Source organism: Schistocerca cancellata, chromosome 1, assembly GCF_023864275.1.
Source record: "Schistocerca cancellata isolate TAMUIC-IGC-003103 chromosome 1, iqSchCanc2.1, whole genome shotgun sequence".
NCBI lineage: Eukaryota > Metazoa > Arthropoda > Insecta > Orthoptera > Acrididae > Schistocerca > Schistocerca cancellata.
In genome coordinates this window covers 531031958-531053081 of record NC_064626.1, presented here as the reverse complement: position 1 = coordinate 531053081, position 21124 = coordinate 531031958, and positions in this window count along the sequence as shown.

The following is a 21124-nucleotide window of genomic DNA, read 5'->3' as shown; positions in this document are numbered from 1 at the left end:
TAAGTACTGGGAGATGAAGAAGCTTGCACAGGATAGAGTAGCATGGAGAGCTGCATCAAACCAGTCTCTGGACTGAAGACCACAACAACAACAACAACAACAACATATATGATTCTCTAAATAATATGCAAGAGTATCAATAAATAGCTATCTCCCATACGTTACATTTTCTTCTTGTTAGAGGAGAAATATGGCAGCATGTAATAGGAGGGGGTTCAATTACCATCTGAAAACGTAATAGCAAGGGATTCAATTACCATCTGAAAACTTTTGCTCATAATAAGAATTAAGGAATTTCTTAACGTTCCATCATGTGTAAAAAGTTATGAGTTGTTACACCATTATAACTGTGACAAAGAGAAAATCTTTATATTAAATAATTTTAGGGTTCCTTGAGCCAGCTGCACGTTTTTTTCTATATGTTACTTTCTGTATATTGGAAAACATGCGAAGACTGGCAGGCATTTAATCTAAGAATAAGTATTAATCTCGTATCGTCATTTAGATCATGCCTGTTAAACAAAATGCTATCACAAACTTCACTCTCATTGGCCCCAAAAATGCTATTAATCTCTCTCTTCTTCCTCTTTTCGAGGAAGAGCCATTCTCTTTTTCTTGTTGTAAAATATCTACCTAGTTTAAAGCAAAATTGAATAGAGCCATGTTCCTCTCTATCCTGTCAGTTGGTGAAAGTATGAATACCGAATGACCACCGTGGATGCGGCTTCGGCCGCACCTTGGGAAAAACACCAGCGCCTTGGTCAACGTACCGTAAAGCCATCCTCTCGCGAATGTGAAAACGTACGTGAATAACGTCACAACGTGGAATTTCACGTTCCACTACACTGCTAAGCGTTAAATGAAGAATCAGGCATGCCACATTTTTTTCCTTGTGGAGAGGAACATGGCAATGAGAAGTGACGGTCTTATGTCACAAGAGAGCTTAGGAAAGGTCATATCATACAGCCAGAGTTAAGCATTGTGTTTAGTTTTATTTTATTTTTTAAAGCGTATGTGATATGAGTATAAGCTGTTTCATAACAAGAGAACCCTGAAGATCTCTCGGGAAAACTTTCAGGTACCATTTGCTGTAATAAAATGACAGGAAACTAAATATCGCTAGTCAAAGGCTACCTATATGATGCTTTTAGTGCTTGCTATGAAAGTACACCGTTTCAGTGCTACAGCACATTGACGATTGTCAAAACCGAGTCTTTCTTTGTACAATTTGTTATGGTTAAATATCAAATAACACATTTGTAATAGCAACATTTACGTAATATGACCATATAACCACGGCACACGTAAACTTGAAAGAGAAATGTCTGAGGTTCTTGTCTAGATAATTCCAAATTTTTATTTCACCCTTTGTTTTCAAAATACTCTACGTCTTTGTTATTAATTGTACGGAAGCATTATCTGTAATAGTCAATGTTATTAATTTGAAATAATGTATTTGCTGCATAGGCCAACGATGGGATGTTTCACCAGTGGCCAGAAATCTTGATATGACTGCTAGTCTGTGTCAGGAAGTAAACAAAAGAAACACACTGGACCTTTTTGCTGTTAGGAAGCTTTGTGTATTGTTTTATGGACACTCTTGATTTTGTGACATGTTACAAGTTCCTAATCAGGGGTGAATTATTTAGTTTCACCCGAGTGTTTCGGTAGTTAGGTTTTTGAATTTCTGCTTCTTAATGTAATTTATCATACAAAGTTCCTGCGTTTTCGTCAGGGTTTACAGTATAGTTGCGCAGCATATTCCGATATCTGTTTATTTGAAGAGTTTAGTTTTCCACAGTCTTGGACAGGAACTGCGATTGTTGTGTTCGGATGCGAGCCGAGTTGGTGACACTTCGCTCTCAGCTTCATACTGTGATGGCTGTGGTTACACAGCTTGAGTCTGCAGTGGATGGGCACCACTGTTGTGGGCCGGCCGTGAGGATCCAACGGACGTCCAGCACGGCCGAGTCCTCCCGCTCCTCACCGGTGGACAGCCCAGTTACTGCCCGCACTGAGGTTGACCCCTCACCTGTGGTAGAGTGGGAGGTCGCCCCGGGGCGTAGCAGGTGGCGAAAGACTTCCCAGACGGCCACACATAAGGCCTCCCCGGTATGTCTGAAAAACAGGTTCCAGGCGCTGTCTGTGGCTGACGCTGTCGCTGAGCCAGATGCTGTCGCCTGTCCTGTTTCAGAGGAGACCTCTCAGCCTGCAAGATCCGGACAATTACAGAGGGTGGAATAATTGATAGTTGGGAGCTGCAACGTTAGGCGCGTTTCTGGGGCCAAGGAAAGGAAAACCAATGTGCACTCCGTGTGCATACCGGGTGGAGTCATTCTAGATGTGGAACGGGTCCTCCCGGATGTCATGAAGTGCACAGTGTGCAGCCAACTGCAGGTGGTTTCTCTCGTAGGTAACAATGATGTGTGTCACTTTGGACCAGAAGAGATTCTCTCTGGTTTAGAGCCGCTACCAGAAGTGGTAAAGGCTGCCAGTCTTGCAAGATGAAAGCAGAGCTGACCATTTGCAGCATAGTCGACAGGACCGATTGAGGACCTCTGGTACACAGGTGAGTGGAGGGTCTGAATCAGAGGCTCAGACGGTTCTGCGACTGTGTAGGCTGCAGATTCCTCGATTTGCGCCAAAGCGTGCTTGGGTTTCGCGTTCCGCTGAATAGATCAGGTGTCCACAATACGCAGGAGGCAGCTACACGGATGGCAGAGGCTGTGTGGCGTGGACTAGGTGGTTTTTTAGGTTACAAGGTCTCGGAAAAACACAAAAGGGCTTCAGCCACAAAGGGTGCAGGGCGAACACAGGAAGAACGTAGATACAGGAACCATCGGAATAATAGTTGTAAATTGTCGTAGCTGTGCTGGGAAAGTACCAGAGCTCCAAGCGCTAGTAGAAAGCACTGATGCTCAAATCGTTACAGGAACTGAGAGCTGGCTAAAGCCGGAGATAAGCTCAGCCGAAATTTTTGCGGAGAACCTAACGGCGTCCCGAAAGGATAGGGTAAACATGGTTGACGGTGGCATGTTTGTTGGTGTTAGAAGTAGTTTATCTTGTCGTGAAATTGAAGGAGATAGTTCCTGTGAGTTAGTATGGCAGAGGTTATTGCTGGCAGCCGGAAGAGAGTAATAATTGAATCCTTTTACCGACCTCCCAATTCAGATGATACAGTTGCTGAAAGGTTCAAAGAAAACTTGAATTTGATTTCAAACACATAACCGACTCATACAATTATAGTTGGTGGTGACTTTAGTTTATCCTCGATATGTTGGCGAAAATACATGTTTAATTCCGGAGGCACGCATAAAACATCATCCGAAATTGTGCTAAATGCCTTCTCTGAAAATTATTTTGAGCAGTTCGCTCAACGATAGATCCTTCCCAAAGACTGGAGAGCTGCACACGTCACACCAACATTCAAGAAAGGTGGTAGGAGTAATCCACTTAATTACAGGCCCATATCATTAACGTCGATATGCAGCAGGATTGTGGAACATATATTGTGTTCGAACATTATGAATTACCTGGAAGAAAACGGTCTATTGACACACAGTCAACATGGGTTTAGAAAACATCGTTCTTGTGAAACACATCTAGTTCTTTATTCACATGAAGTGTTGAGTGCTATTCACAAGGGACTTCAGATCGATTCCGTATGTCTGGATTTCCAGAAGGCTTTTGACACTGTACCATACAAGCGGCTTATAGTGAAATTGCGTGCATATGGAATATCGTCTCAGTTATGTGACTGGATTTGTGACTTCCTGTCAGAGAGGTCACAATTTGCAGTAATTGACGGAAAGTCATCGAGTAAAAGAGAAGTGATTTCTGGCGTACCCCCAGGTAGTGTTATACGCCCTTTGCTATTCTTATCTGTATAAACGATTTGAGAGACAATCTGAGCAGCCGTCTTAGGTTGTTTTCAGATGACGCTGTCGTTTATCGACTAATAAAGTCATCCGAAGATCAAGACAAATTGAAAAACGATTTAGAAAAGATATCTGAATGGTGCGAACATTGGCAGTTGACCTTAAATAACGAAAAGTGTGAGTACATCCACATGAGTGCTAAAAGGAATCCTTTAAACTCCGGTTATACGATAAATCAGTCAAATATAAAGGCCGTAAATTCAACTAAATACCTAGGAATTACAATTACGAACAACCTAAACTGGAGGGAACAAATAGAAAATGTTGTGGGGAGGGTAACCAAAGAATGCGTTTTATTGGCAGGACACTTAGAAAATGTAACATTTCTACTAAGGAGACTGCCTACGATGCGCTTGTCTGTCCTCTTTTAGAATACTGCTGCGCGGTATGAAATCCTTACCAGACAAGACTGACGGAGTACATCGAAAAAGTTCAAAGAAGGGCAGCACGTTTTGTATTATCGCGAAATATGGGAGAGAGTGTCGTTGAAATGATACAGGATTTGTGCTGGACATCATTAACAAAAAGGCGTTTTTCGTTGCGACGGAATCTTCTCAAGAAATTCCAATGACCAACTTACTCCTCCGAATGCGAAAATATTTCGTTGACGCCAACCCAAATAGGGAGAAACGATCACAACGATAAAACAGAAATCAGAGCTCGTACGGAAAGATATAGGTGTCCATTCTTTCCGCGCGCGGTACGAGATTGCAATAATAGAGAATTGTGAAGGTGGTTCGATGAACTCTCTGCCAGGCACTTAGATGTGATTTGCAGAGTATCCATATAGATGTAGATGTAGATGTATCTAACCGATAAATATCTTTCTCAGTGATGTTGACTGGCTTCGAAAAAATCCCCTCTTCCTTGCGAATGAAATTACAAAATGATCTCGAAACCTTTTTGACGAAGTACGTTGCTCCAGAGTGATGGTAGTAAATACAACAATTATAATATGAGCACGTGCGAACTGATATTAGACACTGTACTGTAATTGTATTCAATTTAAAACCGAAAATTTGATGGAGATCAAATTCAATTAACATGTATTGTTGTAGTGGTAAGTTCTATGAGAGGTCATCGGTCCCTATGCTTACACACTACTTAATCTAATCTAACTTACGCTAAGGACAACCCATACACTCATGCCTGAGGGAGGACTCGAACATCCGACGGGGGTGGGGGGTTGGGGAGGAGGGTGGGGGGAGCCGCACGAACTGTGACAAGGCGCCTAAGACTGCACGGCTACCGCGCGCGGCAGTTAACGTTTATTTTCTACTAGTATGTATCGTTGTACAGCACAACGTAGTGTTGCTCTACTTGTAATTTGTTGTTCAAGGCATCGATGAGTCTAGAATCTTTTTCGCGATTTTCTCCAGTGTTTCTCGGCGTTCACTAACAATGTTATCGCAGCTACTTTACGTATGTCCGTTGTTGTAAACAAGCTGTATAATTCGTGCGCCTGATGCAGCCTAGAAATTCCGCTGGAGAACGCTTCGGTCTCAAACCATGATGGGCATCACGTCCCAGCACGTTGTGTTCCGTGAGGTGTAGCAGGCAGTTTCGGAACGTACAGCAACCACGACGGAGACCTCATCTGGCGTGCTGATCGGTGAGAAACACGTCCTGTCTGAGGATGGCGTCAAATCGCGTGGTGGGCGTTCGTGGACTTCGGGGACTGATTTGCTGGTAGAGCTACTAAGAGATCGCAGAGACTTTTCTCAAGAATTTATTGTCCTGATTCATTCGACATGGTTATGGGCAAATTGAGACCACGCCCTCATTTAGCCGATACGAAGTCAATAAAAATTATTAATTTCTTTGCATCCACGGTGCGCCTGACAACTGGGGCTATATATACAAGTAATGAGCAGCACAGAGCCACTTTAAAAGCTCCAGCCCCCGCTTGCACAAAGAACCAAGAGAACTGCCGAGCCCTGCTTTAACATATTCAAAAATCGGAGAAATACCTGAATGGAACCGCTTTTGGAGACGACGAAGTGGTTAAAAGATTACGACGATGAGGTTGCAACCGCGGATGTAACGATTCTACGGCGTTAACACGAAAGAGTTCGAAACGAGCCAACGTAAGTGATGGACAGTTTATCGATTATTTAGAGGAGTGTTTAAACTTAAATGCATTCAATAAGAGAATGTTGTTCTGACTTGTAGCTGTACTTTCCGTACGACCAAAGAGATTATTTGTCCCGAAAAATATTGCTTATGTATTATTTAAAGAACTCAGAAAGTGCTTTAGATAGAGTTGACGCAGTAAGCTGCCACGTATGTTTGTAAACGAACTAAATTTTCTGCTACGGCGATGAAGCACCATTTTCATCAAGAACTACTAAGCATAAAAGAAGTAATTAATTTTCGCTATTTGTCAGATATGAAGACACACGCGTGGGAAAATGTTACAATCCATACAGAACAAATGTTACAGTAGAATTTTTAGTAGTATGATATGAGATAAACTAAAATGCTAGTAATGAATAAAATACGACAAAGACATACTGTATGTTAATAAAGTTTTTAAGTTCAAAGGCTAAAGCTGGTGACAATCTTGCAACAGCTCGGGGCACCTGATAACTAGTGAAATACTGCTTCCGGAGAGAAGCTTAGCATCAGTATTGATTTACAACATGCTGTAAACTCTGTCGCAGGGTCCATTTCTCACGAAAGAAGCTGTAAAACTGCAACACTTTCTTAGTATTTCTTCTCGCGTCCATTATCTTCACAGCTGTGTCGAAGCCATAACACCATAATATAGGCACCCGTCAGAGCACGGTATGTTGTCTGTCTATGATGCCCATGGTATTTTGTATTTTCTGCTCGGTATTCAGCTATTAAAATTTCATATGTTACCGTTCACTGACTGAATTTGAATAAGAAGGCTACGAGCATCCATATGCTGTGGAACGATATCCGCACGATGGATACGACACATCCACGATTAAAATAAGTTTATTGGGCATGACTGAATAAATTTCCCAAGGTCTTAGTGTTCAGATAACTTTGATGGTGTTCTGCTGTCTTGTAAGGTTCAACTCTGTGAATAGAGGGTTTACCTTCTAAGAGGTGTGCAAAAGGAAAAAAAAAAATCCGCCCGAACATTCCATGAGGGCCCAACGGTACCGACCGGCTGGCATGTCATCCTCAGCCCACAGGCGTCACGGGATGTGGATACGGAGGGACATGAGGTCAGTACATCGCTCTCCCAGCCGTAAGTCAGTTTACGAGATCGGAGCCGCTACTTGTAAATCAAGTAGCTCCTCAGTTTGCCTCACAAGGGCTGAGTGCAGCCGGTGTGCCAACAGCGCTCAGCAGACTTGATGGTCACCCATCCAAGTGCTAGCCCAGCCCGACAACGCTTAACTTCGGTGATCTGACGGGAACCGGTGTTACCACTGCGGCAAGGCCGTACCAGAAAAATTATTCTGTCTTTTCCTCAGTGTTGGTATAAATGTCAGAATATCTCGATCTGATTTACAGACCTAGAAAGAGACTTCGAATGTGTGAAGTACAATTTATTTTAGAAATCCAAAACCAATTCCAAGAATCCAGGACTAAGTACAAAGGGAGATGGGTAATCTGCATAAACCAAATGTGATTGACATAAATAGGAAATAAAGAATGACAAATCCCTATCAAGATGGGCATGGGAAAGGTTGCAGCCAATGGCTCCCATTACTAAAGCTGTACGTCGAAGAACCAACGAAGAAAGCGAATGAAAAAGAAAAGGAGTGTAAGTGAATGGCGAGCCGATGTAAGGACTTCTGATAATACCGTCCTTATAGCCGACAGACTTAGAAGACCTATGGAAAGGAAAACAGAGTTATCCAAGCGTATATGGTACGTTAAACAGTGTTACGAAGGTAACAAGCGGCAGTAAAAGTGCAATATACTAACTCAACGTTAGGAAAGTACATTATTAGATGCAATGAAAGAGTGTCCTTGTCTGAGAAGCATGATTATTCAAGACGGCCCAAAAATATTGCAAATAGCTCTATGAACAGATTTAAAAATTTTCTTCAAAACAGTCTGTTGATATTAAATGTAGACATGGAATTATCTGTTGTGAAGCCATTGCACTACTGCATCAGAAATCGCTACCGAAAATGTTACAACACAAGTTGTCGAAAATGTGTGATATATTAACCAAAATATGATTCGGTACTAAACTTAATGGCAACCGCAGCACGTTGTCCTGCAGTAGACCTAAAAGTTGATATGCAATTATATACCCTCAAGAGTAAAAAGCAAGCAACAAACGTTTGAAATCAAAAGACAGTTGTATCCAAGACGCATTTTGGTCCATTTTAGCGATGGTCCCGTTGAGAAGCAGCCGGCAACCTAATCTACTCAGTGGACGTTAAGTATTAATGATTCCCGTCGGTTACTCTGAAGGGATGCAAAAATTTGCAACATAAATGAAATTCTGATTTGGATTTCAAGGAACTGACAAATACATCTTCAAACATTTTGCGGTAGACTGTCCATCGTTGGGAGCTGCGAAACATACACGAGATGCAGTTGGCAGTAGTTTCCTGTACACAAGGTGCAAAAGGGCACTGCACTGGTGGAGCTGTTTTTGTACTCAAGTAATTCGTTTGAGAAAACTTCTGACGCGATTATGGCAGCACGACGGGACAAAAAAGACTTTGTTTACGGAATGGTAGTTGGAGCTAGACGCATGGGACATCCCATTTCGGAAATCGTTTGGGAACTCATTAAACCGAGATCCACGGTGTGAAGAGTGCGCCAACAACACAAAACGCCTCAACACGGACAACGCAGTGGCCGACGGCGTTCAGTTAACGATCGAGCGTTTGCGAGGAGTTGTCAGTGCCAACAGACAAGCTGCACCGCGCGTTATAGCAGCAGAAATCAATGTGGGACGTACGACATGCGTATCCGTTAAGACAGTGCGGCGAAATTTGGACCTAATGGACTATGTCAGCAGACTACCGACCGAGTGCCTTTGCTACCAGCACGACATTGCCTGCAGCGCCTCTCCTGGGTTCTTACAATATTCGTTGCACCCTAGACGCCAGGAAAACCGTGGCCGTCAGATGAGTCCCGATTTCAGTTGCGATCTAGACGGACAATAAATTTACTGTCAAAGTCTATATCTTTTTTCATAATTTTCGTGTCCCTCACACACTTTTTAAGAGTTTGTGCGAGTCTTACTCATTAGTCACTATTTTATAATGCAGAAACTTTCATCTATGTTCAGTTTTCCAGATCTGCACTTCACCATCAACACATGGAGTTTCATAGATGAAAGTTAGTCACCCATCACACAATTCTCAATCCTCTTAATAGCTTGTCTCCAGTGTTCTGGCATTCTGCATCTCGGAGTACGTGGCCCCATGTTTGGCGTGTCTTCTCTTTTATCTGCTCCATCGTTTTGGCATTTTTGCATGCAATCTCTACCCTTCAACTATGGCTCGAATGATCATCATTTCCAAGTTATCCTCTTGTCATTGAACTATGAGGCCAAAGAGCTGCAGGATTTATTGGAAACAAATACTGTGAAACCTCTTCTGTACCGTGAGTTTCTGAAGGATTGATTTGTTGGTTCGTTTGCCATCTCTGATATTCTCAGCAACCTCTCATACGTCAACATCTCAAAAACAGTTCTTAAACGGTCCCTTCAGTTACTGTCGACGTTTCAGCGCCTTAAAGGCAAATTAGAAACAACAGAGATTTCAGCACTCTCGCTGAAATAACAAATAACCCAGTAAATCTACTGTAATAATTATATTTATTTTAGTTCGTAAGGCATGTAACTGATTCTAGTGGATAATGCGTTTCTGATAAAATAATTACTTCCGAATGATTGAACGAAAACGTATTAAAGCTTTATTGATTATATTTTTTCAGTTTCTCGTTAATATCCAACGTGAATAATATTACTCCAATTTTACAAAACTGAAGATGGTCTGTACTATTGCATACTAAAGTGATTTCATGCAGAGTGCCTCCTCTGTACCTTATTGCATCTGCGAATTACCATTTAAAAGTTCATTTGGAGATCATGCATTATTTATATTCAGAGTTTCAGGCAGACGTTTGATTTAAATGTTACATAATTGTTTTGCATCTTTATTTTTGTTACTACTACAGTCTAAAACCTAACAATGGTTCGCCGGCCAGAGTGGCCGAGCGGTTCTAGGCGCTACGGTGTGGAACCGTGCGACCGCTACGATCGCAGGTTCGAATCCTACCTCGGGCATGGATGTGTGTGATGTCCTTAGTGTAGTTAGGTTTAAGTAGTTCTAAGTTCTAGGCGACTGATGACCTCAGAAGTTAAGTCCCATAGTGCTCAGAGCCATTTGAACGTAACAATGGTTCGTCACTGATAAGATCAGTCATCTCGTATTCAGTTTTATGTTTAGACACATATCCTTCGAAATTTTAATGTAATCTCTTGTTCACAAATGCCAAAGAATTTTCTACTCTTTTAGGGCTGATGAGAAGGAAGATACATCTGTCCAACAGAGGCTAGTAGATGACGCTTGCTGACAGTTTGTTTCTATGACGAAGAACTGTTCAAACACGGATCGCAGGTGCCCGAGACATTTTTTAAATTCTTCCGGTGCAAGATAATAAGACGATAATTAGACGATAATAAGACGATAATTAGAGCCAACGTAACTCTCATTTCGTGGAAGTCCCTGGCCGCTATGAAACATCCAGTCTTTCAAGCAATAATGTCTACTTCCGCAGCAACCACCGTATAAATTATTTTTGTACAAGATTTCTATGAATATTTGATTCCAGATAACGGCTGTCTTAGAATTTGGTTAATATTTTATAATAAAGCTCTGTTTAGCATTAAACGTTTCAGAGTAAAAAGAGATCACAGAAATCTCGGACCAGGAAATATAAAAAAAATCATTAGTTAGATAATGTGGTAATAAGACAGAATCATTTACCGATCTTATTTATTTGAACAAACACCACACTTATCAATAAGATAAACACCCTGTTATAGAAGGTTATAAGAAAATTCTGTTGGAAGGCCATAAGAGAAGACTGCTCTTTTGGAGATGGACATAGGCTGGAATGGTATAATGATCTATACGTATCCGATACAATACCTCTCACCTCTCACCTCTCACCGTCTTGTACGGTGGGTTTCTGTGGAGATCGGGTTCGTTATTTAAAGTATTTATCCTGTAATCTTAGCTGCAATAAGAGCTTCCATTTTGTCTTGGAATACACCTTAATAATTTCAAGTAAGTTGCTGTGTGTGTTTCGTATTAGCACAAACGGTAGAATTTCGTTATCCAAGTTATCGGTGTGTACTTCACTCCTAACTGTAATAGTACAGACATAAGATTATACGAGGTGCGACAATAAAGTAATGAGATTGATTTTCTTTGCAAGATATGGCAACCGACGACAACTTACGGTAAGCTTCAGAAGGCTTTTGGAAAGGAGGTTATGTCAAGAGCTGAAGTTTTTCGTTGGCATAAAATGTATAGTGAAGGCAGAACGAATGTTGACGATGAAGAGCGCAGTGGACGACCATCAACCTCACCGACAGATGTCAACTTGGCCAGGGTGCGTGAACTCGTACGATCTGATGGAAGATTATACGTGAAAATGTTTGCAGAAGAACTGAACATCAGTCGAGAAACGGTTCGTCTAATAATAACTGAAGATTTTTGTATGAGAAAGATTTGTGCAAAAATGGACCCCAAAAATCTCACACCACAACAGCGAGAAACACGGAAGAATGTGGCACCCGATCTGTTAGAGCAAATGGAAAGCAATCCAGAATCGTTGAGCCATTTTATCACTAGTGATGAAAGTTGTTTTATTTTTAGTACGATCCAGAGACAAAACGCCAAAGTTCGCAGTGGTGCTCAAAGGGATCACCCAGACCTAAAAAAGCTCGCATGTCAAAGTCAAAAGTGAAATGCATGCTTGTGTGCTTCTTTGATTCCAAGGGAATTGTTCATAAAGAGTGAGTGCCTTCTGGACAAACAGTTAACCAATATTACTACAAAGAAATTTTGGAAAGACTTGGTAATTGGATTCTGCATCACGATAATGCGCCATCCGATACTACTCTGTCAGTACAGCAATTTTTAACCTCAAAACAAATTTCAGCACTACCACAGCCACCTTATTCACTGGATATCGCTCCGTGCGACTTTTTTCTATTTCCAAGAGTCAAAACGGCGGTCAAGGGACACCATTTTCAAAGAGCACAAGATTTACAAAAAGCTGTGACGAGGATCTTGGAGGATATTACAGAAGATGAGTTCCAGAAATGTTTCCATCAATGGCAGAAGCGTTGGAAAAAGTGTGTGCAATCAGAAGGGAACTACTTTGAAGGAGACAATACTAAACTTGACTAAAACAGTAAGCAACATTTTTTTTCACATCAGCCTCATTACTTTATTGTCGCACCTTGTATACGCGAAAGTAATTCTGTCTATTACAATTTCACGACGAAACCGCTGAAGGTTTTGGGGATATCTGTTATGGAGATTTCCTGAACGCTAAAGAAGAACATAAGCTACTCTACAAAGTGAGTAGTACAAGATATTTATTGATGTATGGAACATAAAGCGAAATATGGAACAATAATTTCACGTTGAAAACGCTATTTAATATTTGACTTTTGAACTCTATCATATTTGTAAAAACGCTTCTATTGTTTGATGTTGTCTACATAATCCGATTCAAGGTATGTGCGTAATGCTTATACAAACCTCAACGTGTTTAATCCTTACTTCCATACTAATGTCAGTCAAAAACCAATCGCATTTTAGATGTTGAGCATCACGCGTTTCTTACAGCTTTTGAGGTACGAGGTGCATTCAAGTTCTAAGGCCTCCGATTTTTTTTTTCTAATTAACTACTCACCCGAAATCGATGAAACTGGCGTTACTTCTCGACGTAATCGCCATGCAGACGTACACATTTTTCACAACGCTGACGCCATGATTCCATGGCAGCGGCGAAGAATTCTTTAGGAGTCTGTTTTGACCACTGGAAAATCGCTGAGGCAATAGCAGCACGGCTGGTGAATGTGCGGCCATGGAGAGTGTCTTTCATTGTTGGAAAAAGCCAAAAGTCACTAGGAGCCAGGTCAGGTGAGTAGGGAGCATGAGGAATCACTTCAAAGTTGTTATCACGAAGAAACTGTTGCGTAACGTTAGCTCGATGTGAGGGTGCGTTGTCTTGGTGAAACAGCACACACGCAGCTCTTCCCGGACGTTTTTGTTGCAGTGCAGGAAGGAATTTGTTCTTCAAAACATTTTCGTAGGATGCACCTGTTACCGTAGTGCCCTTTGGAACGCAATGGGTAAGGATTACGCCCTCGCTGTCCCAGAACATGGACACCATCATTTTTTCAGCACTGGCGGTTACCCGAAATATTTTTTTGGTGATGGTGAATCTGTGTGCTTCCATTGAGCTGACTGGCGCTTTGTTTCTGGATTGAAAAATGGCATCCACGTCTCATCCATTGTCACAACCGACGAAAAGGAAGTCCCATTGATGCTGTCGTTGCGCGTCAACATAGCTTGGCAACATGCCACACGGGCAGCCATGTGGTCGTCCGTCAGCATTGGTGGCACCCACCTGGATGACACTTTTCGCATTTTCAGGTCGTCATGCAGGGTTGTGTGCACAGAACCCACAAAAATGCCAACTCTGGAGGCGATCTGTTCAACAGTCATTCGGCGATCCCCCAAAACAATTCTAACCACTTTCTCGATCATGTCGTCAGACCGGCTTGTGCGAGCCCGAGGTTGTTTCGGTTTGTTGTCACACGATGTTCTGCCTTCATTAAACTGTCGCACCCACGAACGCACTTTAGACACATCCATAACTCCATCACCACATGTCTCCTTCAAATGTCGATGAATTTCAATTGGTTTCACACCACGCAAATTCAGAAAACGAATAATTGCACGCTGTTCTAGTAAGGAAAACGTCGCCATTTTAAGTATTTAAAACAGTTCTCATTCTCGCCGCTGGCGGTAAAATTCCACCTGCCGTACGGTGCTGCCAGGTCTGGGACGTATTGACAATGAACGCGGCCTCATTTTAAAACAATGCGCATGTTTCTATCTCTTTCCAGTCCGGAGAAAAAAAATCTGAGGCCTTAGAACTTGAATGCACCTCATACTTGAACACCCCACAACGACTGCCTCACTTACATGCTGTACGTCAAACACAGAGACGTCGAGCGTTTACACGTAGAACGAGGGAGGCTTTTAGTGAGACTGCATTTGATTATGATATGGAAATGCAGCCACGGGTGACAGGCAGAAGGGTGAGGGGAGCTGACGTTACACCACATACAAATATTACAAAGTTTGCGCTGCAACGAACTACGTACAAACTGTTTATTTTCTTTCTTCATCGACGCGCAATAAAAATATTTACATCAGGCGACCTAGCATTCCGAATGAGATCTCCCGGCTAATTAATCCACACGCGCATTTCATTTCATTGTACTGACATGCGGAATCATTTCCGCGTAACAGCTAGAATGCAATGCTTGTACAAGCCTCAACGTGTTTAATCCATACTAATATTATTAAATGCAATAGTAACTCTGTTGGTCACCTTTACATGGCTAAACTAGTGAACCGGTTTGGTGCCAATTGGTATGAAGGTAGGTTGAAAGCGGAGGAAGAACATGTTCTACTTAAAAAAATGCATATCGATATCAGTGAACATAAATCATGTGAAAAGAACTGTTAAAATTGTTGCATAATGTACAGACGCCCACACGAGTCTGTACTTACCGCGCGGCGGCGACGCTGCGCGTGCCACTTTGTCGACGTGCTCTGGGGCAGTTTGCTTACCCCGACATGCAGACACGTGAAAGCAGCTGACGTTTTTGCTCATACATTAGCTTACTCACTCACTACCACTAATCATAACAAAAACACTGACATGTATGCCAGCGCAGCTCTGGGTAACAGCTATTAATTTATAATTTTCATTGCTCTGCTCTGGGTAACAGCTATTAATTTATAATTTTCATTATTTATGGACCAAACGTTTAATTATATTTCTGTTGAAGAAATGCTTAAATAGTATGAATTCAGAACATAAATCTGACGGCCGTCTGGGTTGGCCGAGCGGTCCTAGGCACTACAGTCTGGAACCGCGCGACCGCTACGGTCGTAGGTTCGAATCCTGCCTTGGGCATGGATGTGTGTGATGTACTTAGGTTAGTAAGGTTTAAGTAGTTCTAAGTTCTAGGGGACTGATGACCTCAGAAGTTAAGTCCCATAGTGCTCAGAGCCATTTGAACCATTTGAATCTGACGCTCAGTATTTGTTTCCACTGGCACGTGCGCACATGTATCGAACCTGCTTAGGAAGCAGTAAGCTTAGTGCAATTATCAACGATTAAGCAGTGCATCCAGCGATCAGACCAGGAACTAGTTCCAGGAAGAATATACACCAACATTGTTCATGCTGCTCGGAGATAGAAGTTGATTAAACGTCTATCCAAATTTCGGAACTTCGACCTCTAGGAACACATGTAAATTCCAATGCAGCTCTTCACAAAGAATGGATGAAATACATATTATCGGTCCACCTTAGTTTCCATTAAAGTTGATGATTTCTTTATCAAACAGGTATTGGCCGCCCGTCTTTTTTAGGGATACATTATTATGAGCAGTGTACACCAGTGACAATAGATTATCCGCTTTAAAACTTTTCAACGTGTCTCAAGGCTTTTTATTGGAAAGTATTGCAAGAAATGTTGCTGCCTGTTATTTAACCCAAAGGCCACCCAGCAGGTAACGGAGGTCTTTACAAGAACTGTACTGACGAATATACATCCTCTGAAATATGCAAAACAATTGTATGATTGAATATACTTGTCCAATGTCTTGTAAGAAGTCAAAACAAATTAGCAGTTTCTGTTGAAGGTGTACAATATTAATTTAGTGCATCATATTGTACTGCTCCTCCTCTATTGTTCTTGACTGCCCAATGTATCTACATTTTAACTGTAATTTCAAGTTAAAATAATGAGTTTCTGCAAGGCATTTATAATTATTGACGAGTAAAAAGTGAAATAACAATTTTACTTGTGTTTTCGGGTCGATTATCTTGACAATTGTTGATTATAGATATTTCATTAGTTGCGTGGATTTCTAAATATTTGTGTACTTCATGTGGAACTGATGATTTCATCATATTTGAATAACACTTGCTTTTATTCATAACATCTTGTTTACATAATATTTTAAGTGAGTACATACTCCCATACCCTTCCACTGTGCTTTTTCAGCCACCACTTAAGCACTGCTTGCCATGATACCGCTGTGTTACAACAACTCTCACAAAAACTCTCGACACATAGCGTTCAAAGATTTAATTTTATAAAATGAATTACGTGCATGAAATGTTCTTATACTGGAAATGGAAAACGAATAAAATAACCTTGCTAACAACTGATTTTGAATGCAACATGGTCACATACATGCTCGTTATCCATCAAATTTTTACCTAAGAGGTAAATCTGGATGATTTATTTGAATTCTGCCAACGAAAGTGATAATTTGAACTTAACGGTACCGCACCATGGCATAAAATGAAGAGACAGATACCCGATGGAACGAACCATAAATATACTACAAAGTGTAAGCTACAGGGCATCCAATATAAAAGATTTTCACAAAGAATGTTATTTCATTGCACACCACTTTATTGCATCAGTAGGCACTAAGGCAGTTCAAGCGGTCAAGCAGTGTTGCAGCCACCTAGTCCAACACCATTCAGCACTTCGCCACACTACGCTCGCCACCATTGTAGACACCATTACATTCACATTGGGATTCGCTGTATGATCCCTGCTATAGCTGCCTGATTCATTTTCTTCACTTTTTCTCCAGGTCAATGTGTCTCTCTCATCATTGCAGTTTGTTAACGCTTAGTTTACTGTTGTCTGTGTCTCGGTACTGTATTTTACTAAGCTATGCCTACCAACTTATTTGTAGTGGCTGCTTGTCATGTATACCGAATCTTCAGTTCTTAGACGCCCAATAAATGTGTTATTCCCACTAGTTAAACTGAGCCACAGATGAAGATTCACTTGTCTTTACGTCATTGATTATTGCATCCATGATGCTTTTAAAACTCTCCAATACGATCATATTTCAAACGCCGGTAATTCTTGTTCTGTGTTGGTCCTATTATCCACGTTAGTATCTGCCAGGTCAACAGCATGATATGTAGTAGAGAACTGAGGCACAAGCCATTAATGATACCTAGGAGTAACCATGATGGAATGTGCCATGATAAAGGACACCATTTTAATTATCTCTTAGGTTCTCTACACCGAGGCCTCTCGCACGTTTGTTTCAGTGAAGAATGGAAAGGGGAAATCCTAGTAGAAAGACAATAGAGCATTTGGGATAAAGTCACTCGAATAACAACCGAGAGGAGCAATATTGGTCATCTATACGCAGGGTCAATGATGCCACAAGCCAAAAAGTCCTTATCTATCACATGTGAAGACTCGCGCTGTAATCTTTCTTTCTTCCTTTTTTTTGAGTTATCAATCTTTGGAACTGCGATCGAACATCCCAAAGGTGTTCGGGCTCGCATGCGGTTCCCCTTCGTCGGAATGTCTTGGCTCAAACTCGTCTAGGGGTTGAACCGCACGTGTCGCATTACACGCCCTAAATTAGACACTTGTGACCCTTTGGTTAAATTGTCTGGCTGATGGCAAGTTTGTGAAATACAAACTTAACATAATATATAATAACAGTAATAACAATATCCGGAACTAAATTAACGACCCATAAATGATGTAAGCCACACAGTTGGGATTTGGATAGAATAATGTTTATTCAGAAAGTAAACTATAGCGAAAGTGGTCATATTTAGAGTTACTGTTACACTCGATCGCATATCCATTTGACATAGTTCGATCATTCACAATCCCATCGCCTGATACAAGTTATCTACGCGAAAAGTTAGAGTTCACACCAGGCGCGCGCCTGCTCACCGCTCAGAGACTATGTCCTGCGATTCCACACAAGGCGAAATTTTCTAAGTCGTTTCACCTCCTAGCTGCCTAAAGACCAACTGTCCGCTTTTGCGTCTCAATCCGAACTGTACCTGTGGTGTCACCGCCAGGCACCACACTTGCTAGGTGGTAGCTTTAAATCGGCCGCGGTCCATTAGTACATGTCGGACCCGCGTGTCGCCACTGTCAGTAATTGCAGACCGAGCGCCACCACACGGCAGGTCTAGAGAGACGTACTAGGACTCGCCCCAGTTGTACAGACGACTTTGCTAGCGACTACACTGACGAAGCCTTTCTCTCATTTGCCGAGAGATAGTTAGAATAGCCTTCAGCTAAGTCCATGGCTACGACCTAGCAAGGCGCCATTAACCATTTCTAGAGAGAGTCTCACTTGTATCATCAAGAATGCTGTATACAAATGATGGAATTAAGTTAAGTATTCCAGCAGCTACGTACTTTTCTTTATAGCATTCATTACTTATCCTGTTTCAGACTTAAGCAAGCCTGCGTGAATTAAACGCGTGCCTTTCGGTTACCCGTCACTGTGGACTGGCTGTCTTGTCAGTCCACTACAGTACCCTTTGGTGTCTCCAGCCGCGTCTCCACCAGCACTCCCTCTGCCCGTCACCGGCAGCGTTACCCTCGCTCAACCGACTAGGTCAGTTCCCTTCCCTGAAGCCGTCCATCTGATTGGCTACAGGTTATTCTACATTATTTTCCATTTTAACCTATTTAAATAATTAAAAGCTTGACCACTTTCACGTTCTAAATATGGTAAAAATAATATGCATTACATAATAAACGTTAAATTCTTTTACATAAAACCCATACAATTTCCTTCTTAACTTTGAATGTGACGGTCAGTAGCCTTGCATCAATGTGCTTTCTGATAAATACAAAAGAATAAAAGTAACTATTATGATCTAAACTTTACAAAAAATATTCTATTACCTAATGGTTCAATAAGGTGTAATGCTGCCATCATTCAATGCGTTTTTTGTTGAGGAAATGATGATCTGATGCTTAACTGTAAATACTAAATTTACTATAACTTTTAAACAAATAAAATTACAGAGTTGATATTCACAACATTTGTCATTTAATGATGCACTTCTATATGAAAAGTCGATCGTTAAGATCGACGAAAGCGTTCAGATTTTAGCATTCAGGTCTTTGTTACAAAACTTGTTAATTTCACTTTAACAGTAAATCCTAAACTATTATAGATATGATCAATTTTCAAGTTTTATTGTGATCGCCATGAAAATCCATGAAGGATGGTAGATTAAAAGTACTGTGACTTGATTCCATGCATTACTACAGAATTAAATAGTTTCCATAAATTTTTCCCTTTATAGCCGATCTTAGGTCCACCATGTTTATCACTACTACGTCTCCTCGGCCACAAACGGCTTCTACTTGGTTTCCCTATGATGTAGGTTCTCGTCTGTCTCGCTCGCACACTACAGCGCTTAGGCCTCAATAGACAACAGGCACCTTTGAATATCCCCATCTCGTGGTGTACGTCCGCCGCTCGTGGTCTCGCGGTAGCGTTCTCGCTTCCCGAGCACGGGGTCCCGGGTTCGATTCCCGGCGGGGTCAGGGATTTTCACCTGCCTCGAGATGACTGGGTGTTTGTGTTGTCCTCATCATTTCATCATCATCCAGGAAAGTGGCGAAATTGGACTGAGCAAATATTGGGTAATTGTACGGGCGCTGATAACCACGCAGTTGAGCGCCCCACAAACCAAACATCATCATCTCATCTCGTGGTGGATCTGCGCCCTTGTGGCAAAGGGTCCTCGACGACAGGGTTCGTTTTACAGTTCCTGTAGGCTGACTCTTTCGGCCATATATTTAAATGAGAGCGTAATGCTCGTTAACTCACAGCCTTGTTTGACGTGGCCCACTACGAATTCCTCTTCTGTGCCGACCTCTTTATCTTAGAGTAGCACTTTCAGCCTACATACTCAATTATTTGCTCGATGTGTTCCAATGTCTGTGTTCCTCTACAGTTTTTTTGCCCTCTACAGCTCTCTCTAGTACCGGGGAAGTCATTCCATGATGTCTTAACAGATGTCCTATCATCCTGACCTTTCTCCTTGTCAATGTTTTCCACATATACATACTTTTCCTCTTCGATTCTGGGCAGAACCTCATTCCTCACCCTATCAATCCACATAATTTTCATCATTGTTCTATAGCATCGCGTCCCAAATGCTTCGATTCTCTTCTGTTCCGGTTTTCCCTCAGTCCATGTTCCACTACCGTACAATGCTGTGCTCCCGACGTACAATCTTACAAATTCCTTCCACAAATTACGGGCGATGTATGATACTAGTAGACTTCCTTCGCCAGGAATGCCCTTTTTGCCAGTGCTAGTCTGCTTTTGATATCCTCCTTGTTCCGTCCGTCATTGATTATTTTGCTACCTAGATAGCAGAATTCCTTAACTTCATCTACTTCGTGACCATCAATCCTGATGTTAAGTTTCTCCTTGTTCTCATTTCTGCTACTTCTCATTTCTGCCGTCTTTCTTCGGTTTACTCTCAGTCCATATTCTGTACTCATTAGATCGTTCATTCCATTCAGCATGTCACGAAATTCTTCTTTACTTTCACTCGGGACAGCAATGCCATCAGCGAATCATTACACTGATATCCTTCCACTTCGAATTTTAATCGCACTCCTGAACCTTTCTTTCATTCCCATACTTGCTTCTTCGATGTACAGATTGAAGAATAGTATTCTACACCCTTTTTAATCCGACCGCTTCGTTCTTGGCCGCCCACCCCTGTTATTCCCTCGTGGCTCTTGTACGTAGTATATATTACCCGTATCTCCCTACAGCTTACTCCTATTTTTCTGAGAATTTCCAACATCTTACACCATTTCACACTGCCGAATGCTTTTTTGCAGGTCGACATCCTATGAACGTATCTTGAGTTTTCTGTAGTCTTGCCTCCATTATCAACCGCAACGTCAGAATTGCCTTTCTGTTGCCTTTCGTAAAGTCAAACTGATCGTCATCTAATACATCCTCAATTCTTACGTTCCACGCCCCGACTCGTAACACGTTATCCTTTCGTTGATTATTCTACCTTTTTCTCATGGTAACCTTCCGCTTCGCAGTCCCCTCCCGGAGATCAAATTGG